Source organism: Cricetulus griseus, chromosome 2 (assembly GCF_003668045.3).
Source record: "Cricetulus griseus strain 17A/GY chromosome 2, alternate assembly CriGri-PICRH-1.0, whole genome shotgun sequence".
NCBI classification, from domain to species: domain Eukaryota; kingdom Metazoa; phylum Chordata; class Mammalia; order Rodentia; family Cricetidae; genus Cricetulus; species Cricetulus griseus.
Genome location: NC_048595.1, coordinates 88,753,332 through 88,760,415, shown reverse-complemented (window position 1 = coordinate 88,760,415; position 7,084 = coordinate 88,753,332). Strand labels below are relative to the sequence as shown.

The following is a 7,084-nucleotide window of genomic DNA, read 5'->3' as shown; positions in this document are numbered from 1 at the left end:
CTCTCTAATGATGTTTGGATAGGCACTAATCTATGGGTATAGCAGAATATTTTTAGGAATCATTCCATTGACTTTTTTTTTTGCCTGTAGTGTTTGGTTCTGTACTAGGTCTCTGGGCTATCCCACCTCTGGGTCATGACCCTCCAGGCAATGTCAGGAAAAAGCTCCCTCTCAAAGTATGTATGGGTCTCAAGCTGGACCAGTCATTGGTTGGTCGCTCTCTTAATTTCTTTTAATTTTTATACCAGCACATCTTGTAGGCAGGACAAATTGTAGGTTGAAGGTTTTGTGGATGGGTTGGAGTCTCCATCCCTCCACTGGAAGTCTTGCCTGGTCAAGGGAGAAGAGATGAAGAGACTGAACTTTAAAAGAGATTTTAGGTTTTAATAGACTAGATTTTAGTGTTTGTGTTTGTAGAGACTTTGGGACCTTTAAAGTTTGTAGAATGTTTTATATTGTGATGTTGATATTAGTGTGTGATATTGGGGATAAACAATAAAGGGAAGGTATGACTTAACAGTGATGTGTTTGTGTGTAAAACTGGCAAGGGGTCAATTGTCCTGACTAGTTTTATGTCAAGATGACACAAGCTATTTATCTGAAAAGTTCAAACTTCAACTGAGAAAACGTTACCTAAGATCTGGATGTAAGGCATTTTCTTAATTAGTGATAAGGGGAGTTGCCCAGCCTATTGTGGGTGATGTCATCCCTGAGTTGACGATTCTGGGTTCCATAAGAAAGCAAGCTGAGCAAGCCATGAGGAACAAGCCGGTAAGCATCACCCCTCCATGGCCTCTGCATTAGCTCCTGCCTCCAGGTTCCTGCCCTGCTTGAGTTCCTGTCCTGACTTCCTTTGATAGTGAACATTGTTGTGGAAGAGAAGGCAAAATGAACCCTTTCCAACCCATCTTGCAGGTTGCAGGTCATGGTGTTCCATCATAGCAGTAGTAAACCTAACTAAGGCAGATATGGAACCAGAACTCTCATGCACTGATGGTGAAAATATAAATGACTCCATCAGTTGCAAAATGTTTAACATTTTTTTACTTAGTTTTTATTTCATAATCATAAACTTAACTCTGTAATACATCTAGACTTGGAGGGGAATGAGGAAAATGGAACCCAAAGAATCTCAGTGAGAGCAGAGATTACAGGGCATTGTGAGCAGATGGGGTGGGGATGCTCTCCTGAGCTACAGAAGGAATGGTCTGGTAGGTAAGAATCCCATAAGTCAAAAGACTTAGAGTTGTCCACAGTTGGAAATGGTGATCTTCTTGCTGGTCTTGCCATTCCTGGACCCGAAAGACTTCATGGCTTCCACAATGTTTGTGCCTTCTTTCACCTTCCCAAAGATCACATGTTTGCCATCCAGCCACTCTGTCTTGGTGGTGCAGATAAAACCTGGGAACCATTTGTGTTTGGTCCAGCATTTGACATGGACAAGATGCCAGGACCTGTATGCTTCAGGATGAAGTTCTCATCCTCAAATTTCTCTCCGTAGATGGACCTGCCACCAGTGCCATTATGGCATGTGAAGTCACCACCCTGGCACATGAATCCTGGGATAATTTTATGAAAGGAGGAAACCTTATATCCAAATCCTTTCTCTCCAGTGCTCAGAGCACGAAAGTTTCCGGCTGTCTTTGGAACTCTGTCTGCAAATAGCTCAAAGGAAACTCGGCCCAAGGGCTAGCCATAGGCCGTGATGTCAAAGAACACAGTGGGGTTGACCATGGCTGCAAGAAAAGGCAACTGGGGACAGTGGTGCCTGCAAAGCCATTTAACAGTTTTTTATAAAAGTTTTTTATATAAAAGTTTTTTATAAACCATTTTTAAGAAGCTAAACACAAATTTAACCAATAACCCAGACATTCCACTCTCAATGATTTATACAAGACAAAACACAATACTACTTATTACAAATAATAAATTCATTTATCATTTTCAAAATATCATTTTTAACTCAGTTCATGTAGATTCAAATTACAAGAGATAAATTTGCTTTTTTATGTTGATGGAAAAATCAGGTTTTGGGATATAGAGTTAGATAAAGCAATAGATATAGGACAGTAGCAGCTCTTTTAAGCCAAAGGAGTCCATCTCAGAGGATTTAAAAGAAGAGATTTCAAAAGTCTAGTTGTGGCAACGGAGTAAATTATGAAGGTTCTAGACAAGCCAATGGTTTTGCCTGTAGAAAGTCAGTGGTTACAGGGGAATGACGAAAGAAAGAATCAGAAAGCTGTGTTGAGTGAAAAGAAGAAGTAGAATCTGTAGCCATGGATGACTCCTTAGAGGCACATCAGACAATGAAAGAGGAAGGAGTTTTGTTTTCTTGTTATTTTTGTGTTGCCCAGGGCTCTGTGCATACTAGTACCTACTTGACCACTGAGGTCCCTACCCCAAGGAAGGTTTATATATGAGGAACTTGACCATGTTTCTAGTGTGAGGTGAAGGAAAGCACAGGGACACAGAGACTATTGATAAAACAGGAAGGAGCTTGACTGAGCAAAAATTAAGAAGAGGAAGGAGACAAAATCTTGAATACATTTAACGAAGTCTTAACTTGGTCTAGAAAGACTATCCATGGCACAAAGAAAGACCCTGTCTTGTTTTGTGAGGGGAGAAAAGGCAAGCTGGACATTCACTCAAGGCACCAATGGCAGAGCTGGGGAAGTCTGGCTGGTGAGCATTCTTTTCAATGTGACGAGGGATACAAGGGCACATGTGACGAGTAGGATCTGATAGGAGTAGTTGGCCTAGGGGGAAAGTCAAGTTTTGGAGCAAAGAGAGGAGTAAGGGATAGAATCAGTATGGTGTGAACATCTTAATAGGGAGGGTCAGGGGCCCTTGCACTCCTGAAGGCATGTATTTGAGATAAAACTAGCCCACAGCATTGCTCTGAACTTTGATTTGGGGAATACCTGGCTCAACAGTTCAAGAGAAGGAAAGAGAGTAGTGGATTTACCCAGGGCAAGAGAAGAATCAATATGTATGTGGGTCTTGGGGATTGAGGGAGCCAAACAAAATAGCCATGCTCTCAAGGTAAGTTAGGAAGACAGCAAAAAAAATTAGAGTGGGATTTAATAGGAACAAAAAAATGTATGTGGGATCAGACACAATAGGATGTTAAGAGAAGGTTTAGCAACAGCTGAAAAATAGCCACTTGTTTCACAAAAACTGGTGAAGGTCAATGGCTTCAATTGTGTCTGAACATGACAAGGGCAGTCTGGCAGCTTCTTGACCCCACTTTCACACTTTCTACTTTCTGCACCTAGCATGGGCTACCAAGCTTGTACATCCATCTTGGATCATGTTCATTACAAAGACATCAAGGATAACAAATTTGTATGAAGTAATATTTATTAATAAAAAGATTACTTGAGAAAGAACAATCCTTAAGAATTTCACCAAGGCAAAAAGATACATTCTTACCAAAAGATATGATTAGCTGAAGCAGATATTATGTGAGAAATAATCTCGGAGCTGTAATAATTATGGATAAATCATAGGAGATTTCTTGGTGCCATCACCCTGTTGGAGCTTAGTCACCAGCCCCTACTTACAAATGAGCTCTCTGGAGTCTGTCTTATTGTGGAAATGACTTTGCTTTCAAGGCTGCGGTATGGGCAGAGTGAGATGAGGTGATAGAGAGGTTGTCGGTGTGTCCAACCAGGTTAGGTTTCTCTGGGACTAGTTTTTTGAAAAGGAGAGTTGGTGAAAAGGATTTAGGTAGCTCATTGTTTTAAATGAAGTTCCCCCAGCTCCTATCCATGAGCAGTAAAGAACATTGGAAGATGGTTGAATCCATGAAGGATTAAAAGCTTGATACCTATGTCAGAAATAGCTCCTTTTTCTAAGCTTTTTTCCTCTTTCTTTCTTTCTTTCTTTCTTTCTTTCTTTCTTTCTTTCTTAACTTCTTTCTTTCCTTTTTTTTCCTTTTTGTTTTGTTTTTTTCCAACTTATTTTATTTGAATTAGAAACAGAATTGTTTTACATGACAATCCCATTTCCCTTCTCCCATCCACCCTCCCTTACCCATCCTTTTTGTTTTGCACCATGAGTTTTAATTAAAACCATTTGGTTGAGGCGTGGTGGGGCATGCCTTTAATCCCAGTACTCCTCTGGAGTCTAAGGCAAGTGGAATTCTGTGAGTTCAAAGCCAGCCTGGTCTACATAGTAAGTTCCAAGACAGCCAGGGCTGTATAGAAAAAAACTTATCTCAAAAAACCAAACCAAACAAATGAACAAACAAAAACCACCACCAACAACAAAATCCACCATTAAAACAGTTCAGTGACTCATATGGATCATGAAACTTTGATAGTTACAAATTGGACTACCAAACCAGGTGTGGTAGCATATGTCTGTAGTCCCAGCAGTTCTGGTGGCTGAAGCAGGAGGATTTGAAGCTTGGAGACAGCCTAGTCTACACATTGAGAACCTACTGCATAACTGTATTAGAGAGAAAAAAAAGGACTACCCGTTACGATGTGTTTATTCAGCATATACACCTGAAAGAGGCATTGCATTTCGTATTCTCTATAGCAAGATTGTGAAGAGATGGTATAAAATAGTTACAAGTTAAAATACAACTGGATTAGAGATGAAACAAGGACAACTAGAGCTCTACACAGCTGTGCCATAAGAACATAGGTGTGTTAAGCTCTTGTTTTGGTTATGAAAGCAATTCAACTGACCTTACAGGAAACAAAAGCAGGTGCTGAATCGTGAAAGCTTCCATCAGTTATTTTTAGCATGTCTCTCAATTTTTCTGCCCCCCTGATTTCTTGTCTTCTGCGCCTAAGTCTTGAAGAGGTAACCACTTCAGGGGATGTCAGCGATAGATAGGCCACGGAGGAGGTGTCAGCAAACACAAGAAAGCAAATCTGGCCATAACTGTGTAGACAGCCCACCCAAACTGTTCAGTCATGTACTGGTAGATAAACTCAACTACTGCAGAAAAAAAGGAATAATTTTCTGAAACATCTGTTCAGCTAGCTTCTGTCCCTTGTAATCCAGCTGGGTGGGCAGCAAAATGTCCCAGCATCATTGGTAGAGAAGACTGACTGTAAGTGGGGATAGCCAATTCTTCAGGAGTGTGGCTTGCAAAATGTGACACCGAACATAGTCTGGCTAACCTTATTCCTAAGCTTTTTACCAGCCTCTGAATCCCATGAAAGTCTTGTTAAAACAGATGGATGTGCTCTCCTCCCAGGATATCTGATTCAGTATGTTCAGGGCTCCACCCTGAACATAGCCCTCAGGTACTGCTGCTGCTGCAGCTATCCAGGGGACCTCACCCTGACAACCACTGACCTAAATAACTATAGAGCCAATACAGGAAGTTGCTCCCTACATGGCCCCCTTTCAAAGCATAGCCAGTGCCTGCCCCTGCATCAGTGGAGGACGCCAATGTTCACCACACAGATGGGTAAGGGCTCTCTCTCCTTTTCCAACTAGTGGTCAGTATCTAGCATCCCTGGATCAGTGTGATCAGTCTCTAGAGCTGGGCTGGCCAGTTACCCGAGGCAGAAGGCTGAACCACAAACCTCAATGATTGAGTCTGGTCAGTAATTGAATGAGTTGTTTCTCAAATGACAGTGAGAACAAAGCTGAAGTCAGGCTGCACAATGCAGGGGTGAGTGGTAGTGGTTTTGAATGTGATAGGATCAGCAGAGTTATAAGAAAGAAAAACTGAGCCAAGGAGAATGAATAGAGTTCTTAGGGAATCAGCTCTCCTGAGTCATAATGGAAGAGGAGGCCAATGTTTTCTGCCTTCTCCATCTTCTCACTCCTGGGGCACCACATTCGTGGAGTTGGACCCAAGAACCACAAATACAACTGAGGATGCTAGGGACTTGTTTATCCAGCATTTAAGGATCTGATGGAGATTTGGTTCATCATTGCACAAACTCCAGATGCCAACAGGTGTTACAAAGAAGCAAAAATGAGTGAAAATCTAAAAATCTACCTTCCAATGATGTTGTAAACTCCATTTTACTTTACAAAAATCCCTTGTTGATTTTGAGAGAGGGTCTTATGTAACTCACAGTTGACTTAAATGCATTGCTCAGTTGAGTGTTGACTTGAACTTCTAATCCTCTGGCCTCTACCTCTCAGTACTGGGATTACAGCCACCACACCCAATTTGATGTGGTGCTGTGGATCAAACACAAGGCATTGTACACAGTAGGCTAGCACTCTGAAGACTGAGCTACATCTTCAAACCTCTGCTGAGTTTCCCGGAGTATTCAGGACTGCAGTTCAACTGGCAGCATAAGACATGATCAATGTTAATGGCACCCATGGAAGGCTACATCTTATCCTCCTGGGGTGAAGGCTGGACCCAAGCTAATAGTTGAGTTCCTGGCTACAGTCACCCTAAACCTAGTGTTCCAAGACATTTTGTTTCATTTTGCTGTTATTAACCTTTGCTTGTAGCTAAAGCCCCACCCAAACCACAATCAGCTCAAAATAAACCCTGAGATGTAACATCATAGTTCTGAGCCCTGCTTTCTTTTCTGCCCAAACCTTCTCTCTCCCTTAGCACCACCCCCTTCATCATTCTTGAGTAAATCTTTTGGCTTACCTGAGACTTATAACTCTCTGAGCTTTAAACAGGGAAGAACAATTTCCACACCAAAATTAGAAGGAATAAAATGAGACAAATCTGTGGAAGTATTAAAACCATGCATTATAAAAAATGTTACTATTTTATACAAATCTAGAGGGTCACACCATGGTCTCTCTGAAATTGAGGTTTTACTTCGGCCTTCCTCCAAACTAGTGAGCCATCTCTTCTCTGCATTCAGAGGGTCTCAGAGTCCCCCTACTTAGGGCACTTCCATAGTGAATTTGAATTGTTTCCTTACCCCCAGACTGTGAGTTTCTCAAAGGCAGAGGCTGATCATCTATTTTTCCTCTAGCATCTATTGGCACATAGTAGGTTCACAGTAATTGCCAACTAGATTGAAAAAGAATTGGCTTCACATGGTGCTGCATGCCTGCACTCAAGAGTCAAGAGAGGTGGAATCATGAGTTGGAGGCCAACCTAAGCTACATTGCAATTGGGGACAGCATAGTA

The 7,084-nt window shown here is 41.6% G+C and overlaps 2 pseudogenes; both read right to left on the bottom strand.

The window, feature by feature from the left end:
* Positions 1 to 1,240: 1,240 nt before the first annotated feature.
* On the bottom strand, positions 1,241 to 1,734 carry LOC107979529 (annotated as a pseudogene).
* Positions 1,735 to 4,740: 3,006 nt separating this feature from the next.
* On the bottom strand, positions 4,741 to 5,034 carry LOC113834426 (annotated as a pseudogene).
* Between the last annotated feature and the right edge of the window lie 2,050 nt (positions 5,035 to 7,084).